General features: G+C 36.2%; 1 pseudogene; it reads right to left on the bottom strand.

Moving 5' to 3' along the window:
- Window positions 1–1421: 1421 nt before the first annotated feature.
- Window positions 1422–9194, bottom strand: LOC125392724 (olfactory receptor 5K3-like; annotated as a pseudogene).
- Between the last annotated feature and the right edge of the window lie 10872 nt (window positions 9195–20066).

Raw genomic sequence — 20066 nt, 5'->3', positions numbered from 1 at the left:
AAGAGAACGTGATCTTATATAAAGAAAATAATTAAACAACATTTCAGCAATACACATATTTTGGCAATATGTGTATTATTGCCAAAACATATTTTTGCAGTGTTGCAGGATAAAAGACCAACATATACCATATATATATTTCAATTAAGTGTTTTTCATACCTCTGTGATGATCATTCAGAAAATGAAGTGAAAGAAGCTAGTTCAATTTTATTCATCATCATAAGAAAGAAGACATGTACGAATAAAGTTAACAGAAGTACATATTTTACTGTAGACAAAAATACATTATTGAAAGCAATTAAAGGAAATATAAATAGAAAGATATTGTGTGCACAAAGGGTCAGAATATATAATATTGTTAAAATGAGAGCATGTCCCAATCCTATACAAATGGTGGTATAATCTCCATAGGATAATCCATTTGGTTTTTTTCTAGAAATTGACTAATAATAAACTTCATTGTGGCTCAGAATAGCCCATATTTAAAGATGAAGACTAATGTTGATATATTCATTATTGCTTATCTTTAAACATTTTATTCATTAAAAATGAAGCAGGGAGGGGAGCAGAGAAAAATGTAGTGAAAAAATTAAATTAAAGATTGAAATAATAAAAATATCCTGGTAGCATCATAGGTATAGAATAATAGACACTTTGACCTCACCTCCTGGCCTCTATTTTCTATACCCAATAGGATCATCAGATTCTTTAGATGAAGCCTAAAGTGCAGTTACTAGTAAATTTTAGGACAAACCATGAAGAAATCCCAGTTAAACCTTAATTTTCCAGCACTAAGGGCACACCTAGAAATAATTGAAAATATTTGTTGGACAATTTAGACTATTAATCAGAGTCCATTAGCTAGGATTTCTTGGCTTATATGGTTTTTTTTCTATCTATTGCTTGTGACTGGAGAGTACTTCAAATTGGTAAATTTGTATAGGTGATTACTTCCTGGGACATTCAAGGGACTTCAGTTTTCCTTGATTTCCAAATTAAAGCTAGGAGAATAAAAGAAACATGACTATGAGCTTTCTTTCCAGGATAACTTGCCAAATATTACTGAGTCTTCAATACTGTAGAGTGAAGTGAGGAAACTGGCCATCATTATCTATTAGATACAGAAAGGCAAAGAACTCTTAGGGTTGGAAAAGACTTCATGACCAGCCACAGTTCTGGTCAAGGGCTTTGTAAATTTCCTGAGAGTTAAGGTGATAAGTACTGAATAATAATGGTAATTGTTGACTGTGCAAATGCCCAAGATCTGATCGGTTAGGTGTGATCATGTTGGTATCTGAGGGCCATGCTACCACTAGGGCCATAATTTGAGGGTGCCCTGTACTGCCACTAGGGGCATTGGTGACGTTCTGACCTTAGTTGTTGCTGAGGGTCCTGTCTGCATTTATTCCTGTACCATTGCTAGGGTCTGTGTCGATGTCCATGGCTTATTAATTCCTTATTTCTAAGACTACAAATAAAAGGGTTTAATAAAAAGAATTATTGCAAAATAAAAGACAACAGCAGGTAATTCTTCATCTCCTTCATCCACTGAACTTGGTTGATTATACATTTAGAGAAGAAAACCACAGAATATTGACATGGACTGAAAGCAGGAAGCACAAGTCGATAAGGTTTTGTATCTTCCCTCTTTGTACTTCATTGTGAATATAGTTTAAAAAAGGGGGGATGTAGAAATAAGATATCAGGGCTATAGTAATTGTAAGGCTTTGTACTGAACCAGAAAAGATGAGAATCATTAATTCATAGATATAGGGTAAATACATGAGAATCTATATAATAGAAAGACATCACAAAAAAGTGCTTCATTATGTGAAACTTACAGAACATTAAATTGTTAAACAATGGAAATCATGGGATACAGGTATCCTGCTATGTGGTATCTGAAGGCAGGGCTTCTTGAACATCAAGTTGTGATACTTCAATAGGTTGCATATGGCCACATAGCAGTCATAGGCCATTGCTGCCATGAGGAAGCAGTCTGTAGTTTCAGCAAGACAGAGAAACTAAAATTGTGTCCTCTGATCATAGAGAGAAATCATTTTGTCTGTAGAAAAGAAGTTCTCTAGCATCTTGGGAACAATGGCACAGGAGTAGCAGGCATCCATGAGTGTCAAGTTGTCCAGAAAGATGTACATGGGTGTGTGAAGACAGTGATTCATGTAAGTCAAGGCCAGCAGATAGAGTTTCCTTACCATGATGACCACATAGAAGGCAGACAAAACCATGAATATAAAAGTTTTCAGGTCTGAGTGATCTGAGAATCCCAACATGATAAATTTTGTTGTCAAGGAGTAGCTGTCCTCAGTAATCTTCAGCTTCTCTGTTTATTTGTGAGAAAGATATAATATTGCAACTGTGAACTGATCATTTTCTACTAATCATCACTATTATAAACATCATCATCATCATCATCATCTTCATTATTACTATTATTATTATCAATAATAATCATTATTATTATATTGTATAGCTTGAATATTTCTACTGTAAACATCAACATCTTTCTCTAGAATGTATTTCCTGTACTTTGGGGTACTTTTATTCTTAAAAAGTCAGAAACTTTGAAATTCTCAGGAATATTTTATTAATCTCAGAAAGTACTGAAAATAGAAAAAGATTATCTATTTGCTTGCATAAATATATCAGACATAGTTTTGGGTTACTATCCTCAAATAATTTCAGTGTGATTTTTTTAAGTTACTTATAATAATTATCTTGCAATCTAGGAAATCTTTTATTGTATATTGTTTTAGAGTAGGGATGTTTTTAAAAGGAATGTAAAAGCATGAGACTCATCTCTGTTGATAGAATGAGTGCTTTTCATGCATGAAAGTGTGGATTCCTCCCTCAATGCTTCACAAACATGTCATGGTGCTGTATGCTTGTTATTGCAGCACTCTTGTGCTGGAGGCAACGAATCAGAAGCTTAAGATCATCCTTAGTCTGATAGTGAGTGTAAGCTAGCATGGAATGAATGAAACCTTGTGTCTAAATAAGTAAATAATAAAATAAGCAGCCATTATTAATAAATAATTAGAAAATTAAGATACATTAAAATGGTGGCAGAAATATCACAAGAGATTAAAGGGTATAAGCGATTCATCTTCAAGACAATCACCATAAAATGAACAGATATTTTTACATTATCATTCTAGTTTACTTTACATAATGCTGTCTGTGGAATTATTCTCCTTGAGTCTTTTCCAGCTATCTAAATCTTTTTTGTTTCTTTTTTGGGTAATCAACATTTTTCAAGCAACAGTACTCAGTAAAAGTTTAATTCAGTTTTCCAGACCTATCTGATCTCATTTTCTGTATTATGTCACATATCACCTTTGTGTGATAAAATCCCCCAAATCTGATGAACCAGTTTTCTGTTCTAATTTTGTAAATATATCTGAAAGGTTTTTTTTTTTTTACTAAATTACCAATATTCTTGGGGTTGTTACAGGCCTTTTGAAAGCACATAAAGAAGGAAGTGGGAGAAAAGTAGCGCTAATTCTAATCCTAGATCCACAGCCTGGGATTAGAGAACGTGCTTATGTTTCCTTGACATGATCTTGAGTGAATTCAGCTCTGCACATATAACCATCGCCTTAATTAGAGATTTTAAGGAATGTTACCAAACTGACCTCATAAGAAATAGGTATCTTCCTTTATATTTCTTCCTTGTTACTCAAATAATTATGTAATTTTTCTAGCAAAGAAGCTAACAAAATAAACTTACATCTAAAGGTCAGTTTTTAAAATTTAGAGAAACATAAATTCTAAGAGAATTTAGGAAAGTAAACTTTGTTTTCTTTAAAATTCTGTTCCATTACTAAAGGTGTTTATCAGCTGTAGGAGTTCTTTGGTAAAGTTTTTGGGGTCGCTTATGTACACTATCATATCATCTGCAAATAACGAAAGTTTGACATCTTCCTTTCTAATTTGAATCCCGTTGATCTCCTTATGTTGTCTTATTGCTATTGCTAGAACTTCAAGCACTATATTGAAGAGGTATGGAGAGAGTGGACAGCCTTGTCTTGTTCCTGATTTTAGTGGAATGGCTTTGAGTTTCTTTCCATTTAATTTAATGTTAGCTGTCGGCTTGCTGTATATAGCTTTTATTATATTTAGGTATGAACTTGTATCCCTAATCTCTCCAAGACCTTTATCATAAAGGGGTGTTGAATTTTGTTAAATGTTTTTTCAGCATCTTTAGTAATGTGGCAGGATGCAAGATAAACTCAAAAAAATCAGTTGCCCTCCTTTACACAAAGGATAAAGTAGCAGAGAGGAAAATCAGAGAAGCATCACCTTTCATGATAGCCACAAATAGCATAAAATATCTTGGGGTAACTCTAATCAAGGAAGTAAAAGATTTATTTGACAAGAAATTTAAGTCTTTGAAGAAAGAAATTGAGGAGGATACCACAAAATGGAAGGATCTTTCTTGCTCTTGAATTGGGAGGATCAACATAGTAAAAATGGAAATTCTACCTAAAGCAATCTATAGATTCACTACAATCCCCATCAAAATCCCAACAAAATTCTTCACAGACCTTGAGATAACAATAGTCAACTTAATATGGAAAAACAAAAAAACCAAGATAGCCAAAACAATCCTATACAATAAAAGTACTTCTGGAGACATTACCATCCCTGACTTCAAATCCTATTACAGAGCTACAGTAATGAAAACAGTTTGGTATTGGCTTAAAAACAGAGATGTTGACCAATGGAATTGAATTGAAGACCCGGATATTAATCCACAAACCTATGAACACCTAATATTTGACACAGGAGCTAAAATTATGCAATGGAAGAAAGAAAGCATCTTTAACAAATGGTGCTGGCATAACTGGATGTCAACCTGTAGAAGAATGAAAATAGATCATATCTATCACCATGCACAAAACTCAAGTCCAAATGGATTAAACACCTCAATATTAATCTGACCACTTTGAACCTGATAGAAGAGAAAGTGGGAAGTAGTCTGCAACACATGGGCACAGGAGACCACTTCCTAGGTAGAACCCCAGCAGCACAGACAATAAAAGAATCAATGAATAAATGGGACCTTCTGAAACTGAGAAGCTTCTAAAGCAAAGGACACTGTCATTAAGACAAAAAGGCAATCTACTGAATGGGAGAAGATCTTCACCAACCTGGCATCAGACAAAGGTCTGAACTCCAAAATATATAAAGAACTCAAGAAACTAGACATTAAAACTCTAATTAACCCAATAAAAAATGGGGTACTGAACTGAACAGAGAATTCTCAACAGAAGAAGTTCAAATGGCCAAAAGACACTTAAGGTCATGCTCAACCTCCTTAGTGATCAGGGAAATGCAAACCAAAACAACACTGAGATACCATCTTACACCTGTCAGTATGGCTAAAACCCAAACCACCAATGAAAGCCTATGCTGGAGAGTATGTGAAGTAAGGGGAACACTCTTCCATTGTTTTTGGGAATGCAAACTTTTGCAGCAGCTGTGGAAATCAGTGTGGCAGTTTCTCAGGAAACTGTGAGTCAACCTACCTCAGGACCCAGCAATTCCACTCTTGGGAATATACCCAAGAGATGCCCTATCATACTACAAAACATTTGTTCAACTATGTTCATAGCCGCACTATTTGTAATAGCCAGAACCTGGTGCCCCTCATTAGAAGAATACATAAAGAAGGTATGACACATATATACTTTAGAGTTCTACTCAGCGGTAAAAATCAGTATCTTGAACTTTGTATGCAAATGGATGGAAATAGAAAATACTTTACTGAGTAAGATAACCCAGACCCAACAAGAGGAATATGGTATGTACTCCCTTATAAGCGGATTTTAGCCATTAACAAAGGACGTTGAGCCTATAGTTTATCATCCTAGAGAAGCTAAATAAGAAGGTGAACCCAAAGAAAAATATATATTTATCCTCCGTGATATTGGAAGTTGACAAGATCGTCGGGCAAAAGTTGGGATCAGGGGGGTGGGGTGGATTTGGGGGAAGTGGGGAGATAGGGAGAGAGAAGGGAAGAAGGGGAGGATTGGGGCGGACTTGTGGGAATGGGATAATTGAGATGTAGGAAGAGTGGATATGGAAGCAGGGACGAAGTTATCCTAACCAAGGGAGCCATTTAATGGTTGGCTAGAGTCTTGGCTCTAGAAGGGTTCCCAGATGTCCAAGGGGATTTCTCAACTAATTATGGGTGCAGCAGAGGAGAGGGTGCCTGAACTGGCCTAATCCTATAGCCATACTGATGAATAGAATCTTCATCCTGGGATGAATGGAGATAGAGACAGAGAACCACATTGGAGCACTGGACTGAGCTCTCAAGGTCCAAATGAGGAGCAGAAGGAGGGAGAACATGAGCAAGGAAGTCAGGACCGTGAGGGGTGTGTCCACCCACTGAGACAATGGGACTGATCTATTGAGAGCTCACCATGGTCAGCTGGACTGTGATTGATGGAGCATGTGATCAAACTGAACTCTCTGAATGTGGCTGACAATGAGGGCTGACTGAGAAGCCAAGGACAATGGCACTGAGTTTTGATTGTACTGCATGGACTGTCCTTGTGGGAGCCTCATCTGTTTTGATGCTCACCTTTCTAGACCTGGAGGGAGTGAGGAGGATCTTGGACTTCCCACAGGGCAGGGAACTCTGACTGCTCTTAGGACTGGAGAAGGAGGGGGATAGGCAGTGGGGGGAGTGGGAGGGTATTGGAAGGAAGGGAAGAAGAGGAAGTTTTTATAAATAAATAAAGAAATAAATGAAAATGAAATAAAACAAAATTCTGTTCCATGTGATTAATGTTGTTGTAGAGCATATTGACTAATCACATTAACTTGATGGTCAAAATGGATTTCTTTTTTTTTTATATTCTAAGTACCCAGATGGAGTCAGTAGAAATTTCATTGCTGTAATAACTGAAGGAATTCCATATAGTTAAGTGAAGTTAACCTTCAATGTATGTACCTAGTTTTATTGACTTTTTTGTGATCCTTCCTGTATATGTTGAATTCATATTAATTACTATTCTATGCCTCATTGTTTCCTCATATGTCATTCAGATATGAGACAAGCTAAGAATATTATGAAATAGTTAAATTCTATAACATAAAAATGCTAGAATTACAGAGAAATACATCTGATTTTATTAAAAAGAAACCCTCAGTAAAAGAGTTAACACACCTCTTTTACCTTGAGTTTACAAAGGAATTTTCTCATAGTGAAGCATTTACTTTATGGTGGAGATCTCAGAATTTCTGAATTTTGGAGTTCAGACAGTTATCTGAGAGTAGAGATGATCTAAGATTAGTGCTACTAGTGTCCACCTCACAGTGCCTTCAATGTGTTCCAAGAAATCCCAAATGAATTTCTCTGTACCACAAACTACTTTATTGAGGTATTAACCTTTAATCAATTCGAACCACTTGTTTGTCATCAACAATATCCTGTGAGTCAGTGGTATTAAAGCAAATGACTTTTGGCAAAGTGTTTTCAAATCTAATCCTGCAGATTTGTAATTAACTGATCTATTTTTATAATTAACTATTAATTAATTATAATATAATTATTAAAAATGTTCTAGTTACTGCTCATTTACTTGTTTTCCCATCTTCTCTAACTTGGCACATATTTCTCAGCTTTTTTCTTCCAATAAATCTTACTTTCACTTCTTTAAGTATACCTAGAATTTTCTGGCTCATAGCATACTTAATTATTCAACCACATTACCACTTCATACAGTTTGTACTACCTTGGACCTCAGATGAAAGCACATCTGGATTAAATAGAATGGCTCCAATTGCCCATGCGCCTCTCACATTTGGGGAAATAATGCAATCTGTCATTTATCAAGTAAGTAATACATTGCCTCACACACTGAACCTCCCTGACTTTCAAACAATAACAGAAGGATTCGGTGATGTGGCATACTAGTATTAATTTAGACATGAGAATCATTTTTTCTGAATTTGATACTGACTTAAAAACAGTAAGTGGATCTAAATTCATGGACAGAAGATAAAATGCTAGTATTTACTGTTCATTGTTCATATTAGTTTTTCAAAAGGAAGATATTTTACTAGAAAATCATCATTTTCAGCTACTCATGGTATTAGGGTCTAGGAGAAGTATCACAAAAGACTACCTACCATCTATGTATACAATGAGCAAGAGTGTTCATTTTTCCTGCATGCTAGGGCCATCTATTCCATACAAAGGCAAAAGGGTGATGACCTCAAAAGGAATTCACAGGCTTCTTTCAAGCATAGTCAAGGGGTAAGTGTTCTAAGGCAGTTTGGTCATTTTATCCATAATTGGCTTAAGCAAATGACAATCATATTACTATATTCTAATTGGCTAGGACTATTTTGAACCCGGTCAGTGGTAAAGTTTTATGTTTGGGGACAGGCCTGAACAAGACCCAGACTTTGTCCTTATGTGATTAATTGCCAACTGTGGCTCACGTCTGATACTGCAGATACCAGGCCCCTTTGTCCTTGTGCTGGAGACTGAATTCTCATTATTTGTAGCTCTTCCTCAAAAACAGTTTACTCAGCTTTACGAAATTGAAATTGATACCTGATCTCAGAGAGAAGATTGAACAGTCTGTTATGATATCGACTCAGTCCTCTCAACAGAAAAACAAAACATGAGAAAATGCATAAATAATAATTGTATAACAGAAAAATTAATTAACACTTAAATAAGATATATGAAATATACATATTTGATAACTGTCTACAAGTTACTGTAAGAATTTTGATATATAGTTACAATTATTTTCTTGCACTCTTCTAAAATAGTGACATCATTGTTTAACTTTCTCACTTTGTGAAGAATATATATCATATCAGTTAAACTAAGATTATAACTTCATGCAGTAAGCTATATAATCTCATTTTGGCTTATTTAGTTTTTCTTTTTTTATAATAAAAATGTTAATTATCATCCATCATACAACTTTCATTTTCCTCTTCTAATGTTTGAAATATTAAATTTATATGGAAGAAACTACGGGAGTACTTTAAATTATTATTTTTTTTGCTACACAACCATGTATATTGGTAGATGATGTATTTTAATCACATTTACTCCCAATTACCCCCTCACTCTTGTTAGTCCATGTCCATTTTCTAATTTGTAGCTGTTTGACTTTCATACATACCCTTCCTTTCCATGATGCAATGAGTTTCATCAAACTTGCTTACAGGAGAATTTGTGAGGGGTTGTATACATTTACATGATTACTTACCAGTGGATATACTACTGAAGAAAATGTCTATCCCTTCATACCAAGTATTAACTTATTACCAATCCTCAGGAACTGTGGTATCTCATGAATGCTTCTTTCTTACCAATATCTTGATAATCTTGTATTGCTGCTACTGTGTGAATGAGATTCCAGTATCTCAGGGTGGGGGGGAGCTAGCAAAGTTGGAGGACTAACACTCAACTTGACTTTTCTATCTGAGGGAATAAAATTTAAATCTCTGGGTTCAGAGAAGGGGGTAAACTTAACTCTCTAGGATATTGAAGATGAAACTCGTACATTCCTGGGTAGGGTTAGAATTATTTAGCAAAAGAAACAGGGATATAGGAGAAATAAGAGGCAGAAACACAGTCCAATACTGGAGGGACAACCAGTAAATACTGAATCCACCTCATTTATATCTCACACGCTTCTATATTTCACTTTATAAGATGTATGGGAAGCAACACTTCATTAACATGATTTAAGAAATAGACTTGAATTCTCCAACATTTGATACAGGTGGAGTTGATCCACCTACACACACAAAATGCTAGCCACATCCTAGGACAGACTATCTCATTTGTAGACACACCTGTTGTCAACAAATTTGAGGGAGCAAAAATAAACTCTAACTCTCTCACCTCCGGTCAAGGTGGAACAGGCTCACAGCTGTGGGTCTCCACACTAGAGGTGGCTCAAAAACAGAAAAAAAAAAACCCATACACACATGCTCTTAGGGTCTTTCTCTGTTCTCTCTGTTCTTTATTTCTCTTCTTTCTTCAATCTAGATGTATCCTTCTGTCTTATCCTTCTGTCTCCTCTGATATGTTCCTTCTAAATAACTTCATTTTTCACATTACAGCTTATATACTCCAGCAATTCTTTCAAACAATATAAAAGATAAAAGTTACAATGTAGTTACATTTTATTTTTGAAGTGAATTATTACAATGAATACAAATAAAACACATAATGTTTTAAGTATCCATTACATTACATTACAGGTGAAAAACAAAGTTATCCTCCAAATCCACATATATTCATATCTCAGGAACTTGTTATAGATTAACAGAATGTAAGCTAGAAAAGATTTTTCTCAGACAGTTTTTTTAATGGTGGGCTGCATTTTGTGGTTTCAAAGAAAGAACCAATTATTTTTATCATATATATCAAAATAACCATATAAAATCTTAAAAGAATCACAAATCTAATCTTTATATATGAAAAAGATTTAGTCATCTCTACTTAAATCTTCAGTGTGTACATTTATTCATCATTTATTTTTGTATCAAGAAGTAAACTGCAGATACAGGCACAAGGAATTAATCATCATCTTTGTAACCAAACCCTAACTCTTACCCTAAAACCTAACCCTAATCCTAACCTAAGAGTGTCCATTTGGAGTATATTCTGACTCATAAATTATTTAAGTTCAACTTCGCTTGTTGCAATCTTTTTCAAAGCTGTGAATATCTTCTGTTTAAGCTTATGAGAAAGAATATATTACATAGCTAAGGCACAGGCTAGCTGATGCTAGCTGAAGGCATACTGAGATTTAAAAAAAAATGATTCCAGGCGTCCACAGGGATGTCCCCAGCTAGGGCCTTGGGCAGCAGAGGAGAGGGTGCGTGAACTGGCCTTGCCCCACTATCACACTGATGATTATCTCGAATATCACCATAGAATCTTCATCCAGCAATGGAAGGAGATAGAGACAAAGACCCTCATCAGAGCAAAGGACTGAGCTCCCAAGGTCCAGCTGAAGAGCAGGAGGGAGAAGATGAGCAAGGAAGTCAGGACCGCAAGGGGTTGGTTCACCCTCTGAGACAGTGTGCCTGTTCTAAAGGGAGCTCACTAAATCCAGCTGGACTGGGACTGAACGAGCATGTGATCAAACCGGACTCTCTGAATGTGGCTACCAATGGGGGCGGACTGAGAAGCCATTGATAATGGCACTGGGACCTTTTTCTACTGCATGTACTGGCTTTTTGGGACCCTAGTCTATTTGGATGCACACCTTCCTAGGCCTGGATGGAGAGGGGAGGGCCTTGGACTTCCCACAGGGCAGAGCACCCTGCCTTCTCTTAAGGAGGGAGGGGGAGGGAGAAGGGTGAGTGGGGGAACAGGAAGGGAATGGTAGGAGGGAAGGAAGTATAAATTTTTTGAATGGAAAAAATTGAAAAATTAGTAAAGGGCTGAAAAAAACACAAAAAAACAAAACAAACTAAATCACAAGCAATGTATCTCTGCACATACAAAATCAAACAGTTTACTGTAGAATATGAGAAAATAAAAAGACATTTTTTTCATAAAAAAGATGCAACTGCTTGTTGCTAGCTGGAGACACATGATAGAGTGCCTGTCTATTCCTTAACTCAAGGATAGAACAGAAAGGTGGTTAATTGGCTATGCTGTTCTTTGCTCTGCATTTTCCCTTTTGTCTGTTTTATGTAGGTTATTTATAAAATAAACTTGACATTGTTTGGCATCAACAAAAAGACCTCCTGATGCTGTCCTGTCTTCTTTGATTTCTTTAATTCTTACACCTCTCTCCAGGTACTTTTGCTGACTCATTGGAGCAGCCCCAACAGATCTTTGATCACCAACCAATCTTAGCAAGAAAGACTTGTCAGCTAATAGTAATTGGGCTGTCTTGTTCTTGTTTCTTGCCCTCAAAGAGTCACTGACTCAACTATGTGCCTCTCTAAACTTTACATGATTTTTCTCAAACTTTTAAACATCAAAGCTATTAATAAAATATATCAAACCCCGACTTAAGCTTTATTTAAAACTTTATTTCAGCTATGATACACATCAAAAACTGTGAATACATGTCTAAACATTAAGATTAAAAGAACTTGAACTAACTTAGCTTCTGGTACTCATTGTACTTCTTTATCAATAACCATGTCTGTATGGCTTCTCAAGAGAAACTAGCCTTGTAACATTTCATTGTTCTTATTTTCTATCCTTTGTAGACTATCCTTTATCACGGGTGGGAGCAGCGCCATATCTTGCTTTTATCTATAGTAGTTTTTTCATCAAACTATCCTCTATTACACTCTCTATATATTTATTAAAGACCTTCAATAACTAAACTCTTATATAAACTAACACTATAATTGTATAAAATCATTGTTTAAGTTAAACAGTAAAACTTAGGAGAAAACAATTTTTATAATCATTCGCAGGTAAAAAATGCCCAATAGAAAGTGATATTTCAATGGGATAATTATAACACATTCATAACAAGTCACACCCATTCACACTATATAAGGTACCAGAGAAAAATAGGAGCAGCAAACAAGTAAAGACAACCAATAACAAGAGATATTCTGTGACTGAGTCTCTTAGGGCCTGGACCAAGATGCACTTATCAGACCTTGCATGTTTGTGGGCTGATACCCTGAAGTCAATTGGCACCTGCTGCTCTGCTGACAAGGCCACAAGCAGTATATAGGCAAAGATAGAAGTGTAAAATTAACCTGTCGTGCTACAATGCTTGTATACTTCTTCCAACTTATATTCTTTTCATGATTGTTCATGAGGTTTCAGATGTGGAGAGAGGATTCTGTTAGCCATTATGTTGATGTCATTCATAATACACTCTAGGAAGAATTTGTGTGCATTCTGCTCATGTCCTGAGAACTCATGAAAGACTGACTTAAAGCTTAATAAATTAATTTGTTTAGTGGAAATTTTAAGGCAGTCTTATATTCAGGCTGTAGAATGACTATTGCTCACTGCTTGTATTGAGTTCTATAGTGAGAAAACAGTAATACAGGAAGAATAAGATATTTGAAGTTTACATGGAGGCTGTACTTGCACTTCCTGGCTGCCCAGACCCAAATAATGACACCATATTAATTACAACACTGTTAGGTCAATGGCTCAGGTGTATTCCTAAATATTTTTTGATCTTAAATTAACCCATTTCTATTCGTCTGTGTGTTGCCACGTGACCATGGCATTATCTCATTTTCTACATGCCTTCTTTCCTTTGTGGCTGACTATTATCTATCTCCTTCAGTAGCTATGTGGCATCTCACTTACTCCACAATTTTCTCCTTACATTCAATTCCCCAAATTCAACTTTGTTTAAATATGATCACAATAAACCAATTGGCATCAGATTCTCTAGAAGCTTGATCTAGCTAGACTGACTAAGGCAGGCTCAACCAAGTTTTAATTCTTATATCTTTGAGTTTTATCTCCCTTCCTGCCATGACACTTGCAGGTACTCATAAGCAGATGAATAAAGAAATTCAGGTAAATATCATCTATATACACAACAGATTATTATTCATAATGCTTATACAATGGAGTACTCAGCCAAAGAAAAAAGATGAAATGATGTCATTTGCAGAATGGATGTTGGAAATTTTAGTAGTTTGAACATAGTTCATTTCAATAACCTCATAGTTTTAAGTCTGGAAGTTCAGAAGGAAAGGTATTCTGTTAGTTGGGAACTATATACTCAGTTCTGACTTGGTGGGTAGCCTATTTCTATAGATGGAAAAGGAAATCAGAGAACAGAGAGAGAAGGAACTGTAATTTGAGGCTGTTGGGGGAAGCTTGCTAGTATGATCAAAAATAGTAGAGGAGTCATTGGTTTGGGATTCATAACTAGGATGAGTTATTTCTTGCTTAGTTGGTTTTTCCCAAAATGGTATCACACCACACGGCTCCTTTAAGATTATCTAAGTATAGATTTTTAACTGTCAACCCCAGTGTTGCAGATTTCTCAGATATGTAACTTTGCTTAATATTCTTACAGTAGTTAAGGTAAAATTTATAACTTAGCAAAACTTTTAGAGAGTTAGTAAAAAATCAAAAGCATATGAGACATGTCTCTCCAAATGGGGAGACATGTAGTAACAATCCCCATTTGGAATACTCTGTCACTTCATTTTGTTCTACTTTCCGTTCTCTGTCACAGAGCAGGTGGCTGGCCTGATATGGGACAGAGATTTTGGAGGAAACCTTTCACACAAGCATGCTTGGATCTAGAAGAGGGGGAGCCACACCCCAATCCCAGAAACAGCTTTTAATTGAAGTGGGACAGCACAAAAGTGTAATCCAATGTCACTCCTACCAAAAGCACCAGCACACATTCAGTACAACTGAATACAGTAAGATAATATCAAAGAAGGCTTAAATATAGAAAACATTTTGAGCCCTAGAGACATATAGGTCACTGTAAGAAGAAGTTGAGAGATGGTCCAGACAGTATCCCAAGTGGGAAAGGAAAAAATATGGAAGACACCTTTCCCATGGATGACAGAGGGCAAGGAAAATCTCACTGCAACCTGTAGTCATGGATGTCTCTAATTTTCAGAGAGAATGTAAAGAATGAAGCATATCTGGAATCATCGACACACTCAACAAGGTGCATGATAAAATTCCAAGGAATTTGTGATAAAATAATTTGTGTTAAAAGATGTGTTAAAAATAAAGATCACTGCCTATTGTCTGCAAAGTCTTTGGTTCAGGAATAGTTCCTGCTCCTGCACTAAGGCTATCCACCCAGACGGGTGAGTGTCTGCCAGTCAGGCAGGCCAGAAGGTCCCCACAACGGAATGCAGGGACCCTTCAACTTCTGCTGCAGGGGCTTCTTTGTTCCACACGAACCTGCCCTCCCCTCAAGTTCACCCTTTTGTCTGCGGGGTCCTTGGACTACCAGGAGTCCATGTTCCTGTGCTGAGATCCACCCAGATTGGTCCTTAGCCCATTAACAGTTCCTGCTCCTGCACTGAGGAGATCAAACCAGAGAGTTAGTCACAGTAAAGACTGGACCAAGATGCCAAGAGTCTACTGGCTGCATTTGAAGGACGAGATGGGCAGACACCAACGCAAGAATTCCTCCAACAACCTGAAAGGCAACATGACAGCACCAGAAGAAACAAATAAAGAAATTAAAGTCATCCTTGAATTCAATGAAAATAAAGACACAACATACCCAAACATATGGGACACTAGGAAAGCAGTGTGAAGTGGAAAGTTTATAGCACTAAGTGCCCACGTAAAGAAAATGGAGAAAGCATACATTAGTGACTTAACAGCACACCTGAAAGCTCTAGAAAAAAAAGAAGCAGACTCACCCAGGAGGAGTAGAAGACTGGAAATAATCAAACTGAGGGCTGAAATCAACAAAATAGAAACACAGAAAACAATCCATAGAATCAATGAAACAAAAAGCTGGTTCCTGGAGAAAATCAACAAGATTGACAAACCCCGATCCAAACTAATCAAATGGATCAAACAGAACTCAAACTAATCAAACAGATTAGTTTGAGAGCGAATACGCAAATTAACAAGATCAGAAATGAAAAGGGGTACATAACCACAGACACAGAGGAAATTCAGAGTTTCATTAGATATTACTATAAAAGCCTGTATGCCACAAAATTGGAAAATGTGAAAGAAATGGACATATTTTTAGATAAGTACTATATACCAAAATTAAATTAAGACCAGATGAACAATTTAAATAGACCTGTATTAAATAGACCTAATTCACGAGGAATTAGAAGCTGTCATCAGAAACCTCCCTACCAAAAAAAAAGCCCTTGGCCAGATGGTTTCAAAGCAGAATTCTACCAGAATTTCCAAGAAGAGCTGATACCTATACTCCTTAATGTGTTTCACAAAATAGAAACAGAAGAGTCATTGCCAAACTCCTTTTATGAAGCTACAGTTATCCTGATAACAAAACCACACAAAGACTCAACCAAGAAAGAGAATTATAGACCAATCTCACTCATGAACATCGAGTCAAAATTTCTCAATAACATTCTGGAAAACTGAATCCAAGAACCCATCCAAAGAATTATACACTATGATCAAGTAGGCTTCATCCCAGAGATGCAGGGCTGGTTCAACATATGAAAATCTATTAATGTAATCCATTATATAAATAAACTGAAGGAAAAAACATATGATCATTTCTTTAGATGCTGAAAAAGCATTTGACAAAATTCAACACCTCTTTATGATAAAGGTCTTGGAGAGACTAGGGATACAAGGTTCTTTCCTAAATATACTAAAAGCAATATACAGCAAGCAGACACATAACATCAAATTAAATGGAGAGACACTCAAGCCATGCCACTAAAATCAGGAACAAGACAAAGCTGTCCACTCTTTCCATACCTCTTCAACATAGTGATTGAAGTTCTAGCAATAGCAATAACACAGCATAAGGAGTTCAAGGGGATTCAAATTAGAAAGGAAGAAGTCAAGCTTTTGTTATTTTCATATTATATGATAGTGTACATAAGCAACCCCAAAAACTCTACCAAAGAACTCCTAGAGCTGATAAACACCTTTAGTCATGTAGTAGGATACAAGATGAACTCCAAAAAATCAGTTGCCCTCCTATCCACAAAGGATAAAGAAGCAGAGAGGGAAATCAGAGAAACATCACCTTTCACAATAGCCGCAAATAGCATGAAGTATCTTGTGGTAACTCTAATCAAGAAAGCGAAAGATCTATTTGACAAGAAATTTAAGTCTTTGAAGAAAGAAATTGAGGAGGATATCAGTAAATGGAAGGATCTTCCATGCTCTTGGATTGGGAGGATCAACATAGTAAAAATGACAATTCTACCAAAAGCAATATATAGATTCACTACAATCCCCATCAAAATCTCAACAAAATTCTTCACAGACCTTGAGAGAACAATAATCAACTTAACATGGAAAAACAAAAAACCCAGCATAGCCAAAACAATCCTATACAATAAAAGTACTTCTGGAGGTATTACCATGCCTGACTTCAAACTCTATTACAGAGCTACAGTAATGAAAACAGCTTGGTGTTGGCACAAAAACAGAGATGTTAACCAATGGAATCGAATGGAATACCCGGATATTGATCCACAAACTTATGAACACCTGATTTTCAACAAAGGAGCTAAAATTATACAATGAAATAAAGAAATCATCTTTAACAAATGTTCTGGCATAACTGGATGTCATCCTGTAGAAGAAGGAAAATAAATCCATATCTCTTACCATGCAAAAATCTCAAGTTCAAATGGATTAAAGACCTCAATATAAATCTGACCACACTGAACCTGATAGAATAGAAAGTGGGAAGTAGTCTGCAACACGTGGGCACAGGAGACTACTTCCTACGTATAACCCCAGTAGCAGAGTCAATAAGAGCAACAGTGAATAAATGGGGCCTCCTGAAACTGAGAAGCTTCTGTAATACAAAGGACACCGTCATTAAGACAAAAAGGCAACCTACTGAATGGGAGAAGATCTTCACCAACCCCGCATCAGACAAAGGGTTGATCTCCAAATATACAAAGAACTCAAGAAACAAGACTGCGAGGGGTGTGTCCACCCACGGTCTAATGAGAGTTCACCAAGGCTAGCTGGACTGGGACTGAAAGAACATGTGATCAAACCGGACTCTTTGAATGTGGCTGACAATGAGGGCTGACTGAGAAGCTAATGATAATAACACCGGGTTTTGATTCTACTGCATGTACTGGCTTTTTGGGAGCCTAGTCTGTTTTGATGCACACCTTCCTAGACCTGGATGGAGAGGGGGAGGGCCTTGGACTTCCTGCAGGGCAGGGCACCCTGACTTCTCTTAGGACTGGAGAGTGAGGGCGAGGGGGAGTGGGGGCAGTAGGAGGAAAATGGAGGGATGGAAGAAGGTGGAAATTTTTAATAAATAAAAAAAGCTACATAGTAGCCTGAGTTTGGGAATAAACATATAAACTAACAAAAAGGTAATTGTTTTGTTTTCATTGAATATTTAATTTTTAGAAACATTTTTAATAAAATAAAATGTAGTGATAAAATGAAAACCATCACAAGACAAACTAATAAAAGAAAAAGAGCCCCAATATATGCCTGTAGATTCACATACCTATTCTTTCACACACACAGGAGTCTCATAAAAATACAAAACTTTAAGTTATATTTACTTTTATAAGTAGAAGACATGCTTCAAAATTGTGTTGGTCCTGTGCTTGTTGCTTCAGTCTGTGAGGTCCTATGTATCTTGCTCAGTTGATTCGGAGGTCCTTTTTTCCCTGGTATCCTTTATCTCCTCCGGCTCTTAAACTCATTCTACCTCCTCTTCAATGGTGTTCCCTGATCTCCATGGAAAGGGATTTGATGGATATATCCCATTTAAGGTTGGATGTTCCAAGTCTGTCTCTCTGTGTTATGTTTGGCAGTTGGTCTCTGTATGTGTTTCCATCTGCTGCAGGAGGAAGCTTTTCTTATGAAGATTGAATAATACAGGTACAGCATAATATCATTAAGAGTAATCTTATTATTGTTACTATTATGTTTTGATATGTAGTATTTGGCTTTATGTTATGTGTCTGGGCTATCTTTTCTCTGGATTTTGGCCACCCAAGTAGTGTTGGATATGAGTTCCAACTTGTTGAGTAGTTCTTAAGTCAAATCAGACACTGGTTGGTTACACAAACCACACTTGTGAAAATTAAGGGTTAATTGTTAAATGCAAAATGCTGAAATGCTGAGTCTTTTGAAAATAGGATTTCTCCTCCTCCCCCTCAACATCTATCCCTATTTCTGGGATAGAAAATCCCAGAAAGTAAACAATGAACGTTATGGCTTTGTGATTAAAACAAAATATTCGGTAACATTTAGTTACATGTAAACTCTAAAATTTTACTAACTTTGGTATAGATACATTCATATGAGTGGAAAGTCAAAGAACTCAAGATTATCTGGACCTCTAGAAGTCAATGACACAGAACAAGAAAGAGAAACATTTTTTCTCATCACAGAATCATCAATTCTTCTCCAAGGAATCAGTGTCCTGGACAACATTAAAAAGCTAAAATTAAAAACTATAGATATATAAAATATACTTTAAAAAAAACACAATCCCTAAGTAACAGAAAGTAGGGATCATCAGAAACAGAGGAGAGAAGAGTTTCCTTTTTAAGGAGGGTCTTGCGACCTGGGAAGAGAAAACCCAGCACAGACAAGCAGGCTTCAGTAGGGCTGCTGCGTCTCGTGCTGTAAGCCTGAGAGTTGTTCATCACTCCAGATCTTTAAGTCTGCACAATGTGTTATAAATACCTGTAAGCAATGTAGAGATGAATCTCCAAAATAGGAACTTTTGAGAGGGGAATAAAGAAAGTATATAATTTAAATCAAACCTCTCATTTGTCCAAGGAATATAGGAAAGTTTTAAGATTTCACTGGTAAAGGATAAAGACCATCTGAGGCATTTAGGAGGAAAATTCAGTGGAATCAGTGACACAAAGAACTGGTTAAATAATGACTCTAGTTACCTGGCATATTTAATTGTGTAATTTGGAATCTGATGCTTAAGACAAATACCTTTCCTTAACTATGATCTGGGTAAATACTTCACTCATAATTATAGAAAGAAAAGTAGAATAAAGTACATTATGATGTAGAAAAATGTGAACATTATTGTAGCTTCCTGTCACTATTAAGAGTTATTAGTCACATTGATATTATTTACTGTTTATTTATAGTGAGTAAAATAGTAATTTACTCTATGGTGTTTCAGTCCCCAAGCAAGTAATGTAATAATCAGAAAAACACACCTGATGAATGTATGCTCATTTCTTATAAAATTTTGCAAGACCACAAAAATATTTTTATAATGTGAATATTTACTGTTCCTCAAAAGCCACCTAGTGAAAACTAGGTTTTTTTGTATCTGGTGATTTGATGAGAGTTCAGGACATTTAAGAGACACAGTGAGAGAAAATAAGGTCATTGCATATGACCTTGAAAGAGATATAGCCACTTCTGGCATCACCTCT

Source organism: Myodes glareolus, chromosome 2 (assembly GCF_982192425.1).
Source record: "Myodes glareolus chromosome 2, mMyoGla1.1, whole genome shotgun sequence".
NCBI classification, from domain to species: Eukaryota; Metazoa; Chordata; class Mammalia; order Rodentia; family Cricetidae; genus Myodes; species Myodes glareolus.
Note: the sequence above shows the minus strand (reverse complement) of the source record. Positions and strands in the feature narration are given on the sequence as shown.